Genomic DNA, 14549 nt, shown 5'->3' on the forward strand with positions numbered 1-14549 from the left:
GAGACAAACAAACACACTAGATTACATCCATATATGTGAAGGTGAAATTTTTTAATTTTTAGTAAATTTTGATGTGATTTGATATATTTACTTTCTTTTCTTAAGTAGTTATACTAAGTTAAGGTGTCAATCTATTATTGGAGGATACAAAATAACGAATTTATGCTAGAACCACGTAGAAATTATTCTCTTAATATATATATATTTTGAAGTAATTGTTCACTTTTCATATATCAAAAACAGGCTGAAGCAATTTGCCCTGCCTAAACAATATCATAGATATAGTCAGGTATCTCCTCCCTCCATGTTCGATCTATGACATTTCTAGTAGCTCTTAATTGACATGTATTGGTTGACATACTTGTTCAAGTGCACCAGGCATGCTGTATGTTGTGCAATTTTATGAATTTTCCATCCAAAATTAGGTCTCCTTCAATGCATATATAATGCATACAACGCCGTAAAAGAGTTGCCAAGAAGTTTCTCAATCTTTTTATGATTCTTTTGACCAACGCGTATTATATAATTATGATGCAACGCGGCATAGGTGTTGCCAGGAAGTTGCTCATTTTACATCTGCGTGTGGAAAATGGACTTCTCTATTCAACTTTAAAAAGAGTCCATACTTATGAATTCTTCAACTATCTTCAATATTTTATTCCATGGCCTTCCAATTAGGAGCCTCCTCTTCTTACTCTTCCACCCATCCATGTACTTATGATTCTTCTTGAGTTTTAGAGGCGAAGATACTCACAACAATTTCACTGCTCATCTATGCGCAGCTTTGCGTCAAAAGGGAATCAACACCTTTATAGATGACAATCTCAGAAGCGGAGACGAAATTTCACTTACACTTCTCAAAGCTATTGAAGAGTCAAAGATTTCAATAATTGTATTCTCTAAAAATTATGCATCGTCCAGATGGTGCTTGCCTGCTTGGGACAATAGACTTCTCTATTTAACTTTAAATAGAGTCGTTTCCGAATGCTGCATTATCACTTCTCTTGTAAGCAGTAATCGCACACACACACAAGAGGACTTATTCCATGGCCTTCCAACAAACCCATTCTTCTTCTTCTTCTTTCACTCATTCATCAAGTTACGATGTATTCTTGAGTTTTAGAGGTGAAGATACTCGAAACAATTTTACTGCCCATCTATGCGCAGCTTTGCGTCGAAACGGAATTAACACCTTCATGGATGATGAGCTTAAAATTGGAGAGGAAATTTCACCGGCACTTCTCAAAGCCATTGAACAGTCAAAGATTTCAATCATTGTATTCTCTAAAAACTATGCATCATCTCATTGGTGCTTGGATGAGCTAATGAAGATCCTCGAGTGTAGAGAAATAAGGAAGCAACAAGTTTTATCGTTGTTTTACGATGTAGATCCGAAGGAAGTACGGAACCAAATTGAAAGTGTTGGAGAAGCATTCGCCAAACTTAAAGAAAGGTTCAAGGATGACAAAATGAAGGTGAATGGGTGGAAGACGGCTCTAAGCTACGTGGCCAATTTGTCTGGGATGCATCTGAAAAACAGGTATTTCTAATCACTCTCAAGCCTTCCTTCTAGATTGTTCTTTTTTTTATTCTAATTATTGTACATCGTTACACACCTGTTTTCATGCATGTGGACTATTTTACATTTGAAAATGTCTTTATGTAATTAATCTTTTAAATATTGCTATTATTTTAATATGAAAATAACTCATTAATTTGATGTTTTGTTATCTCTTTGTATTGTTAGGAATGAACCTGAATTCATTCACGAAATCATTAAATGGGTGGATTCAATATTAGTAAACAACACATACTTCAAAGTTGCCCAGTATCCAGTTGGAATAGAATCTCGTGTACAAGAAGTGAAGTCACTTATAGATATAGAGAAGAAGGACATTACGTACATAATAGGGATCTTTGGAATGGGTGGGATTGGTAAGACAACTATTGCCAAAGCTATCTACAACTTGATTGCTTGTCAGTTTGAAGCTAGTTGTTTTCTTGGAAACATTAGAGAAACTTCTTGCCGAACGGACGGGTTGATCGATTTGCAAAATAAACTTCTTTCTAAGATCCTAGGAGACTCAAGACTAAAGGTTGACGACCATGTTGATAAAAGAATTACTTTAATAGAGGAGAGGCTTTGCAGTTTAAGGATATTTCTAGTTCTTGATGATGTGGATCAGTCAGTACAATTAGAAAAGCTAATTGGAAAAGGTGATGGGTTTGGCTTAGGAAGTAGAATCATCATAACAACAAGAGATAAACATTTACTTAAAACACATGGAGTTGATTTAGCATATCAGGTGAATAAATTGAATCCCTATGAAGCTCATCAGCTCTTTTGCTGGAATGCCTTCAAAAGTGACATACCTAACTACGATTTTTTGGAACTCATAGGGTGTGCAACAGGTTATGTTGGGGGCCTTCCACTGGCTTTAATAGTGCTTGGTTCATATCTATTTGGTAAAAGCTTGAATGAATGGGAAAGTGCATTGGCTATGTATAAAAAAATTCCTAATAAAACAATTCAAGAAATACTTAGAATAAGTTATGAAGGGTTGGAGGACAGTGTAAAACAAATTTTTCTTGACATTGCATGTTTTTTCAAAGGACAAAAACTATGTCATGTCAGTAAAATACTAGACGCACGTGGTTTCTTTGTTGATAATGGTATACGAGTGCTTGTGGATAAATCTCTCATATATATTGATCATCATGGGTACTGTCCCAATACAACTCTGCCTTACAAATTATTGGAGATGCATGACTTACTGCAAGAAATGGGTAGAGAAATTGTTCGACAAAAATCACCCACAGAACTTGGCAACCGTAGTAGGTTGTGGTTTCATGAAGATGTTCGTCGAGTCCTAGAAAGAGATGAGGTAAGACTTATGTTACAAAATCCATTCTAATTTTAGATTTGTTTCCTTTTCATGAGTTAAGCTACTAGGAATATATATATATTGAACCATTTTTTTTTTTTGTAAAAAAAAAAAAGGCTGAAAAGTTACATGAAAATATATGTATGTGGATACATATATGTTACATAAAAGAATTGAATGAGTATAGTGAATTTAATTTCAAAACCAAATTTAAATTATACCATAATTACAATAGAGTATGACTGTTTAATTGCTTGTTTTTCGTTAAACCATTTGTAAAATGCTTTCAAATAACAGGATAGTTAATTTATCACAACCTCTTTTTACATACTAATTTTTTTTTTTTTTTTAAGATTTTCAAAAGAACAATTTTGCTTGAAGTTTTTAGGGGATTTCTAAGGGTTGAATATTATGTAAAAATAGTGACGTCGCTCCTAATAGAAGGAGAACATGTGAGGTTAATCCCACCTTGAGAAAATAGAAAACAAAAATTCCCATTAGAATTTTGGATAAAGTCCACATATTCCCTTCAAACTACCACCCAATTGACAATGTCTCCCTAAACTTTCAATTGTGATAATGTCTCCCCCAAACTACAAAAACATTTAAAGATTATAAAGAACTTTTTATAAGTTTAAATACAATTTTTGGATAATAAATTTTTTAGGGTTAATTACTTTTTTTTAGTATAGGTGGTTTAACATAGAATCAAATATATAGGTCCTTAATTAGTTTCAAAAAGTATCACTGATGGTACATGTGGACATTACATATTTTGTCTATGTTTTGTACAATAATTTAACAGTGTGTCGCACCAAGTCCTATCACAATCTAACAATACACCTCATTTATATATATTTTTTTTAAAAAAAAAAATCTGAAAATTCAATTTAATTTTATAAATTTTTAAAATTCATTTTAATTTTTAAAAAATATTAATGAAGCATATAAAACACGTGACAATTACTAATTGGTTTGACGTGACATGTTAAAATATTGGACGAAACATGGTTGAGAATACCAACTGCTTTTATTAGATATTTGTGTACCATTTGCAATACTTTATTAAAACCGATGAATGTGTTTGATTTCGTGTAAAACCATAGGTATGCGAAAATGATTTAACCCAAAATTTTTAATAAAAAAGATTTTACAACAAATAAAATACAAACTCTTTTTAGAAAACGTCTTACACGTTTGTAATCAAAATTTTCAAGTGTGGAATCTGGTCTTCTTATTTACAACAAATTAAAAACAAAATGAAAAATAGAAGAAGCGAAGAGGACCAGCCTTTATGGATGGAGGCTGCCCCTTCATTGAAGGCAGCTAAAGTCAAGACCCACCCCCCCTGCGTGCCTGATCTTGTGAAGGGGGATATGGGGATGACCCACCTCCTCCCTACACCAGGCTGCCAAATAAAGCACTACGATTGCGGCCTAGCGGTGGCTGCTGCCATATATAGTGGATCGGAGCAACACTTTTTTTAAAAAAAAAAACTTTTTAAAATTTTTTTTTTTCTCTTATTTGTAAAAATATTTTTCAATTTTTGGTTTTTTCAAAAACATTTCTCAAAATTTAAAAATCCAATTTTCACTTTTTGACCCCACTTGCAACGCTTGTTTAATTAAAATTTGGCCCCCACCAAATCAATTCCCAATTTTTTTTTTAATTTTTCAAAACTCATTTAAAACCCAAAGCACTTCTCAAAATTTCACCAAAAGGGCAGTCACTCTCAATAATTTCTTATTCATACAACAACTAATAAAAAAATTGACAATAATATTACAAAAGAGCTGAATAAATAGAATGATTTTAATTAAGATAAGTAAATAAAATCATCATTATTTCAAAGATATGTACAGTTTTTATGAGTATCTTGCCTTTTCTTTTATGAACAAGTAAGGGTAATATGTAAATATATATAAAAGATAAATTAATTTTGAGAATGTGATGATCGGTCACTTTAGGACATTCCAATAATAAAAATAAATTACTCATTTTGAAAATCTAAAGAAAGAAGAAGCAATCTACAAAGACAATAAATATATTGTAGCAAGACAAGAATTATAGTTCTCGTAATTGTTTAAATATGGCGAACTTTACGTTACTCTTTTTCCAGTACACTGAACTATACATTTTCTTACTAGGGAACAAACAAAGTTGAGGGCATATTAATAGATTTGCCTAAACAAGAGTTGATACAGTTGAGTTCCGAAGCTTTCAAGAAGATGGAAAGGCTCGAAGTGCTTATAAGTCGTAATGCACGTTTTTCTAAAAAGCCTAATTTTCTACCTAATACTTTAAGATTGCTTGATTGGTCTGAGTATCCTGGAGAATCTTTGCCATCCAATTTTCATGGGAACAACCTTGTTGTTTTAAGAATGCCTTATAGTCACCTCAAGACATTGACGGGAGTCCAGGTAGAACAATTATTTTTAATATTTATTCCTTTAAGTTCTATTGTAAACTTCTTTTGAACTAATATATTTCTTCTTCTTTTTATTGTCAGAATTTTAAAAACATGACAACCATGGATTTTTCCAATTGTGTGTTCCTAGGGAAAATTCCTGATGTTACAAGAATCCCAAATTTAGAAAATTTAAATCTTGAGAATTGTAGAGGTTTAGTTGAGGTTCATAGTTCTGTTGGGTCCCTTGAGAAGCTTGTTCATTTGAGTGTTGAATGCTGCTATAACCTTAGAATATTTCCGAGAAGCCTCAAGTTGAGATCTCTCAAATCTCTTTCCTTTGCTTATTGCTCAGAGCTTAAGAACTTTCCTAAAATTGAGTGTCAAATGGAATGTTTGGAGTTGTTGAATTGTTCATACAGTGGTATTGAAGATTTGCCTTCGTCCATTGGGTACCTCGTTAGGCTTAAAGAATTATATCTATGTGGTTGCAAAAACCTTATGAATCTTCCATATAGCATTCATCAGTTGCAACATTTGGAGATTCTTTTTCTCACACGTTGTTCAAAAGTTATTAAGTTTCTAAACAAGGTGGAGGATAACAGACAACCCATGCCGTTTATTGTATCCACAGATGAATCTAAAACTTCAAGGTCAAAATTATTCCAATTGTCACCTCAAACGAAAACAAGAGACTTTAATGATGGTTGTTCTTCGATATCATTTCCGAAACTTCAAAAGTTGTTTCTTGATAATTGTGTCCTATCAGAATCAAATTTCTTTAGGACATTTGATTACAGATCCACTTTGAACCATTTAGATCTGTCAAATAGTGATATTGTTTCCATTCCTTCATGCATAAGAAAATATGTTGGGTTGGAGATCCTTAATTTGAAAAAGTGTGAGCAACTTCTAGAAATTCTAGGTCTTCCACCAAATGTAATAAAAGTGGACGCTTGGGGGTGCGTGTCATTGGCAATAGTTCTAGAAGAAACTAGAAGATTTCAATTGTTTAATACGAGGGACACACAAGAGCCTGTGGGAGTTGGAACCATGTTTCCGGCACTACAATCATCGAGTCTTGGAAATAGTGTTGCAACAGAATCATATTGCCGTTGCAGTTTGAGAGATCTAGATCTAACAAGTAGCGCTATTGTTAGCCTTCCTACATGGTTCAACAGATTTGTTGGATTGCAGTGCCTTTTCTTGAATGATTGCAAGCAACTTGAAGAAATTCCAGAGCTTCCACCAAGTATAGAGCGAGTATATGTGAATGGATGCACGTCATTGGAAACATTTCAATTTAAAATATAGGGGAAAATGCAGTTTACCCCCCTGAAGTTTCAAGGGTTTTTCAATTTTAACCCCAAAGTTCAAAAATTGGCAATCTACCCCCCTGAAGTTTCAAAAATTGGCAATTTAAACCTTCAGTTTAATTTTTCTGTTAAATTGGACGGAAATTTTTTTTAAAAAGACTGAGGGTAGTGATGTAATTTCACAAATTTCCGTCCATTTAGACGGAAAAATTAAATGGAGGGTTTAAATTGCCAATTTTTGAAACTTCAGGGGGGTAGATTGCCAATTTTTGAACTTTGGGGTTAAAATTGAAAAACTCCTGAAACTTTAGGGGGGTAAACTGCATTTTCCCCTAAAATATATGATCTACCAAAGCTTCAATGGATCGACTTGTCTGATTGCCATAACCTGTGTGAAAATATGTTGGATGATCTGCAAATTTGTTTAATGAGTGAGGTACCTCTCTTTCACACACACATATATATATATATATACACACTCGTTAATGTGTGTCTTGATTTGTAGGTCTTATCGCTGAAAATTTGTCATATCCGTGTAACAGGGACATCCTAAGGACCATAAATTTGGCTGTATGTTTCCAGGAAATGAAATTCCATATTGGCTCAACCATGTTAAAGAGGATATAGATGATTATAATTATTGTGAAATTGAAATTAATAACAAAGAGCATGTGGGTTTGGATGGGGAGTTCACAAGAATTGCTTTCTCTGCTGTTATTGCCTATACCTCCGATGTAGAAGATGAAGATGAAGGTGAAGCATGTATCTCTGAATACTATGAAGATAATTTAGTAAGTATTGATGTGATCATCAGACTCATCAGTAATGGTCATATAATCTATACTATGCCGGAGGCAGAGATTCCTCGCAAATTTGACTCAGATCATGTATGGTTTCAATATGTTGTTCCAAAACCTTTTGAGTTAAAGGGGGATAAAATTCAAGTTGAATTTGCGCTAATGTCAAAGTCAGTGTTCTTTAAACATTGCGGATTCCATATTGTACATAGGTATGAAGAGAAAGTGGTAGATTTAATGGATGGTGTTCAACTTTCTAAAAGACGCCGTGGTGATGATGGTGATGGCAACTTGGAACCCAACTGTTACCCACAACAAAAGAGGCATTCTTCAACCTTGGGCATTAGAATTTCAGATGCAGAGGATACACCACTTGGGTGAATCTCAACTACACCGATCAAAGCACCCCAACACTTAAACCACCCACCTTCTTTTCACTTTTTTCTCCAAGTACCCCCACAATGGTTGTTAATTTGTTTTGGGTTCACTCTTTGAATGCGGCTGCTTGAGAGGGCGGTTAGCAAATGCTCCAGCATTTTCTTCTTGCTTTGCGCACTTGATTATGGATCAAATCATCATGGTTTGGAGACGATCATGCCATTTTTCGGATCTTTTGGTGCAATTGACAAATGGGATTCCATATGCGAATGCTTGGGACATATTCTACATTTGCCCATGAGCCTGTTTCTGCAGGGCAGTTAATTATTTGGGACAAAGTCACTACATTGGGTTATAATAATGTAATGTTTCACCTTACTTATCTTCAAGAGAGCTTTTTTGCTTTATGATTTTTGTGTCATAAATTCATCAGCAATAAGAAACAATACGTGAGTACTTGCTAGGCATATTGCAGGATCTTATTTTGCCTTGGTTTTGTGCATTTTGCAGGATTTGCGAAATCTGGCAGGCAAGTAACATGATGCAACTTCCTCTTCAGATGTCATGTTAGTGGTTTTACTCTCCATAACCCCTCTTTATAATTCTTTTTTGTAAAGTGTTAAAGCGTTTATAATTAAATTGTGTGGGAAGAAACCGACTTGAGATTCTCAATTAAATGTATGGCCACCTTAATGAGACTCAAAATACTTGTCAATGGGCATATCTCTGTTCTTTTGTTATATTTGTGTGAGTATTATGCCAAGGCTTTTCTTAATCGTGGCCATGCTCTTTTCTAAGATTGGAATAGACCCGATGCAAAGATTTGGCCATTCATACAATTTTGCTTAATGAGTTCTTGGATGAAACTTTATTTTTCAGGCCTTAGAGCTTAGGGATAAGTTTACATGAACATAAACTTTGCTATAATTATTCTTTTTCTTCAAGGTTTAATTAGATTCTTTTTTTTTTTTTTTGCATATTTGCTTTTTCTTCTGTATTTCTTTCAATTTTTCTTTTAAATCAATCAACAACTACAAAATGAAAACTAGTTGTTCTAACATAAAAGGATCGTAGTATCTATCTCAATTAACCAACTAATTCCTTAATCATTTACATTTGTTATGAAAAGCACAATTACATTTGTTGAACCATTAATGTAATCGATCTCTTTCTCTATATCTTTTTCAATGCTTCTTTCTATGGAAAACATAATGTATGGACATTGGATAAGAGCAACGGATCGAGATGGTAGGGGTAAAATTTCCTTACAAGCCTCCAATTTATGAGATAAATGCATCTGATTTATTCATCCCATTCATGGAACTTGCTACTTATGTGGTTCTTGCTAGCTTCTTCTTAGCCATCACCGGAAAATAAGTCCACCTATCCAGTATGGCATCCAAAATATGGTTCAATATAAACCATTGTTGATTAATTCTTTTGTTAAGACTGTTCTTGGGTTTTGGCTCTTGCTGATAGACATGTACAATGTTACTTCCACTGCAGTATGATGTTACCCTGCTGGCTGGAATTGTGTTGTGTGGAGTTCATTCTAGGTGGTTTCATTGTGGGAATGCTTCTACATATGAGTGTTCTTGGTAAAGATCATGAAGAGGAATTTCAATAGCAGAAGTGAGAAGCACCCAAGCAAGCGCCATTATCACTTGCTTTTTTATTGGCTATTGCTCAGAAGTCAGATCCCATTACTGTTTTGGCTGGACAATGTTGGTATTTAAAGTCATGCTTTGGGAGTTGTAAGGATGAGGTATTCTTTAGATTTTCTAAGATAATACCATGGTAAAATCCTTAAAATTTGAGCAATTAAATATTTATTATTATATTACCTTAATATTTATCACTTTAGAGATCCACAATTTTTATTTTTATTTTTTATTTTTTCAAGTTGGTGTTATCTCATTGTAAATCTATTTAAAGATTATTCTAGTACTAATAAAATTATGCAGAGAAGTTTATTTTCTAAACTATTGGTTTGAAGGAAGTTTGGTTGTAGAATTGACATTTAGGTTCGTAACAACTTGGCGTCCGAGCTAATAATGACTTCGTCATCTTCCAATTCCGAACAGAGGCTTGAACATTTGGAGGCAAAGCTGTATTATGCAGTGGGTGACATACAGAAGTTATTTGCAGCCATGAGCGCTCCATTTGATCTGCTGATGGAGCTGGGGAGGAAAAGAAGCCTGTGAAGCAAGCCAAGCCCAAGCCTGGAGAACCCAAAAAAAAAAAAAAAAAAAAAAAAAAAAAAAGAGCAGCTCACACGTATTGGAATTTTCATAGTAGAAACACATATATGAAATGATTTTTGCATTTCTTCTCTAAATATAATGTTAGTTCTTGTGTGTTGGCTAATTCGGTGATCAAAACGGAAGTTTGAAAGCATCAAGAACTATTCACAAGACACTATTTCCAGCAAGTAGTTTTCCCCCATTGCAGGCCCTATCCAGATAGCAAGCCCTCGTGTCCGGACTTGGAAAGCCGTAACTCATCCCCTGCAATGGGTGTCTGGACAGGGTGATAAGGTGTCCGGACACCACTTCCAGCAAGCAGCCAAAATCGTCTTTGAATGACGTTTTATGCCCAAAACTTGTTTTTAAGTGGGCCCACGTCTAAGGTTTTGTATGTGATATAAATACAACTTTATAAAAGAGAGAGGCATTTTCTACCCTAGAGTTCTTCAAAGGCCAAGCTAAGAGCGATCATATGTTGTGAGTTATAAATTGTTACTCTTAGAGTATTTATGTAAGTTTGATTTTGTGTGCTTCATTGAGAAGTTTATCAGAAGAATCCGATAAATGGGAATCACGTTAAAGAAGATTGTGAGCAAGGAGATGAGTTGTAGGCTTGTCGATCTAACAGAGCCAAGGTTTTGCAAAAGGTTGTTAGTGTTCCTAGTGTCAGTAATCTCTGAATAATCTTTTGATAGTGATTTCCTGGGTTTGGCTGTATCGGAGAGGTTTTACTTTTAGATCGTTTTCTTAAAGGTTTCATCTTCGTCACCAAAATATTTACGTCTGTGTAATTTACTACTTTACATATGTTTGTGCTTGAATTGTTTATTGCCTCATATTTGTTAATTCCGCATTAATTGGTATTTGGAGTCTGCATAGAGTTTTTCTATTGGTATCAGAGCGGTATCAGAGCGGGTTCACTCTGTTTGACTTAAATTCCTAAATGAGATCCTTGACTCATTTTTACTATGAATACATCTTAGTTTGACTCTTTTGGTTTTGATGATCTTAACGATGTGTACAAGATTATATCTGATGAGTATAGTCAACTGTCCTACACATACAAAAAGATTTGTAAGAATTTTAAAACTGTAGAACAGGAAAAAAAAAATCGTTGATGAACAAATTGTTTGAATCACATGCCTTGATTGATTCTATAAATTTTGAAATGGCTATGCTTGTTCAAAAGAATATATCACTCGAGAATGATTTGAAAGATTCTAAAGAATTCTCACAAAAATCCTCTAATGAAAATCTGAAAAGCTTTTTCTGTGTTGATAACAAGCATAATATGATTGTTGATAATGTTGGTAGCTTTACATCACATGCTTCTAAATCTAAAAGAAATACCTTGGTTATTAAGCCTGTAAATGTTAAAGAAGTTATACCTAATATAACCTGTTTGGGTAAAGGCAAAACTACTTGTTCGAATAATTATGTGAAGTCCAAATCCAAGACTTCTTCTAAGAAACAAACTCACGCTAAGTTTGTTCCTACATGCCACCATTATGGGATTATTGATACCAAACTGTTTTCAGTTTAAATCCCTAAAACTTTGGAAAAACTTGGCTTCTCTTAAGAAAGAAAAATGTGATATAGAGTCGTGTTTGCTTAGATCAAAGTCAAAATATAGCCCTCCTCATAAAAGGCAATCTTCTCAAATGTTTGTTCTCACCTGTTATCATTGTGGCAAAGTTGATCATATTCGACCAAATTGTTTTAAATTGAGATTCCATGTGCGTCATAAATCTGGTCCTAAGATTGTTCATGAATAGGTTATGAAGAATTATACCATTCACCCATTGAGGGGGAGTGGTTGTGATCTCACCTTAATTTAGGTGAATCAACAACATGCTTAAGATTGATTGTTTTACTTATTTCTGAATATCCTAGAGCATATTGTTTTTTTTTTTGCTTTGCATATTTTTTTGTTTTTGTTTTTTTGTTTATGCATTGCATTTTTTTTTTTTTTTGTTACAATTTTTGTGTAAAGAGTGTATACACGGTTGTTTTGAGGCAAGTTCATAATGGACTTTTCAAGAAATTCATATATAATGATCTTTGAAAGGCTTATAAATAAAATGTTGTGTGCGGACCACCAAGAGTTTGTCTACTTACTAATCAAACGTTCATAAAACACATAATGTTGGTGGCATTTCATTGGCTTTTATGCTAAACAAATAAGAAATAAAACTCGATGACAAATAAAAAATAAAAAGGTGACGAAAGTACTAAACTAGTATTGATCTATAAATCAGGTATCATCTGCGATACGGATTAAAAAAAAAAAGAAAAAAAAAAGGAAGGTGAAAACGTAGATACTAAAAAATAATTAACACATAATTTTAATTCACGTTTTAAAGAAAAAAAAAAAGGGTCCAGTACTTGTGCTCTTAACCAAAATTCAATATCTAAACGATGTTGTCCAATAGGATCATTGCATAGGACACCGCCACGAAGTTTCTCATTTTAAAAAAAAAAAAAGAAAAAAAAAAACAAATTAAATAATGTGAATTATTTAATGATGCAACGCGGCATTGGTTTTTCCAACATATAAAAAATTCAACGCTGCAGGAAGGAACTAAAGAGGGCATCGAAGATTCCAAGACAAAGGAGGGGACAGCGGAGTCGCGTGGGAAAGTTGAGGGAAAAAGAACAGAAAAGAAAAAACAAAAGAAAGAAAGAGAGTGGATCAAAGAAATAAATAAACTAATATAGAACAAAGTGAGTGGTGGGGACGGAGAAAATAAGAAAAGAGAAAGAGGAAGTGGCGGAGAAGGTGGGAGCAAGAAGAAAAAGGACAAAAAGAAATGAAGGAGATGGGGTGGCGGGTGGGTGAGGTGGGAGCAACAAGAAATATGAGACTCTTATATTCTCATTCTTGGCCCTTAGATTAATCCAAGAGTCCACAATAGATCAATCTCAAAATCTCAAAATAAAACACATCCGCACTCAATTATATATCAAATTTAATTAATTATTTGTTTTTAGGAGAACTCGGGCCAGCCCTAGTGTGCGGGGGTGGCGGCTTGCCGCCCCTTGGGTGGCTTCTGCTAAAAAAAAATTAATTAATTAAATCGGAGCCCATCTGCAATTCCGGTAACTGCCGGAACGGGCTTATAAAATCAGCCGCTCCACACAGCCCCATGATGCCGCCCTTCTTCTAACTTTCTCTCTACAGCTCCCTTTTACTCTCTAATCTCTCTGAATCTCGTTGTCCCTCCTCTCTGTTCTGTCTCTCATTTTCTGTAACTCTCCATTATGCTCACTATCTCTCATCTCTTCGTCCCTCTCTCTCTCTGATTCTCTCCCCCTCACTGCCTCCATCTCTCAATCTCTTTTTTACGCTCCCTTTGCGTCTCACAAACCTATCTCACTTTCTCTGTCTCGCTCAACTCTCCATGACTCTCTCAATTTGAGCCTATGTTCTACGCGGCCACCCCATCTACCCATGGGGTGGCCTCACGCCACCGCCAGTGGGTGGGGATGGCAGCTCGCCGCCCCCTGGGTTGCTTCTCCTAAAAAAAAAAAAAAAAAAAAAATTAAATTTTCAATTCAAATTTATATAATTTAGTGTGGTTGTGCTTATTTTGAGATTTTGAGATTGATCTATTGTGGACCCTTAGATTAATCTAAGGCCAGGGTTGGGAAATATGAGAGTCTGATAGGGAATCCAGATCAGCGTGGATCAAGGCACTTATATTACTCTAGAATATTATAAAATTTTAGATTAAGCTTCCACTTGAGACAATAGAGGCTCTAAGGTCACTAATAAGTTTCACATGAGTTTAAAACAATCATCCTCACCGTCAATCAATCATCGATCGTAGCATTATTTTCACAAACGGGCCCAACATAACATTTTAAAAAAAACCCATTAACTCGAATGGGAATCCAGTTACCGACACAAATACCTTCAACACACAATTATTAATATAAAGCGATGATTAGTTTAAATGTTTAATGCTCAACTCAGTGGACAACAATTAAAAAAAAAATTATCCCAACAAAAAATCTTTTTAAATATCAGAAAAAGTTTCAAATTTTTTTCAAAAAGTCAGTTTTTTTCTCCACTGGCCGACAAGTACCCCACCGGGCCCACCCCCCCCCCCCCCCCCCCCTCCCCCCTTGTTTTTATTCGTTCTTTGTTCGTTTTAAATGTACTTACAAAAAAAAAAAAATTCAACCATTTGTTGTGCGTTGCTTTGTGATAAGGATAAAAATCCTTTGAGATTAATGGATATTAGATTAAATCACCCCAAATTAAGGGATTTTATTATGATTATATTATATTCAAATTAATCATCTCTAAACTCTACAAATAGAGTCATTTGTCAGGTTAAAATGCGGATGCGGATATATTGTACACTTATTAAGGAAATATGTAACAAAAAAAGTTTTAACATGATGATGTAAACTATATGTCAAACCACCTAAAATATATGTTTCCCCGCTTTCCTTTATCAAACCGTTATTAATGAAGGATGCAGGAACCACACAGCATGACTCAAGTGAAGGAA

The 14549-nt window shown here is 34.4% G+C and overlaps 1 pseudogene; it reads left to right on the forward strand.

The window, feature by feature from the left end:
- The first annotated feature begins 1046 nt into the window (after window positions 1-1046).
- On the forward strand, window positions 1047-7823 carry LOC132185496 (TMV resistance protein N-like; annotated as a pseudogene).
- Window positions 7824-14549: the final 6726 nt, after the last annotated feature.

This window comes from Corylus avellana, chromosome 7 (genome assembly GCF_965113065.1).
Source record: "Corylus avellana chromosome 7, dhCorAvel1.hap1.2, whole genome shotgun sequence".
In the NCBI taxonomy this organism is placed as follows: domain Eukaryota; kingdom Viridiplantae; phylum Streptophyta; class Magnoliopsida; order Fagales; family Betulaceae; genus Corylus; species Corylus avellana.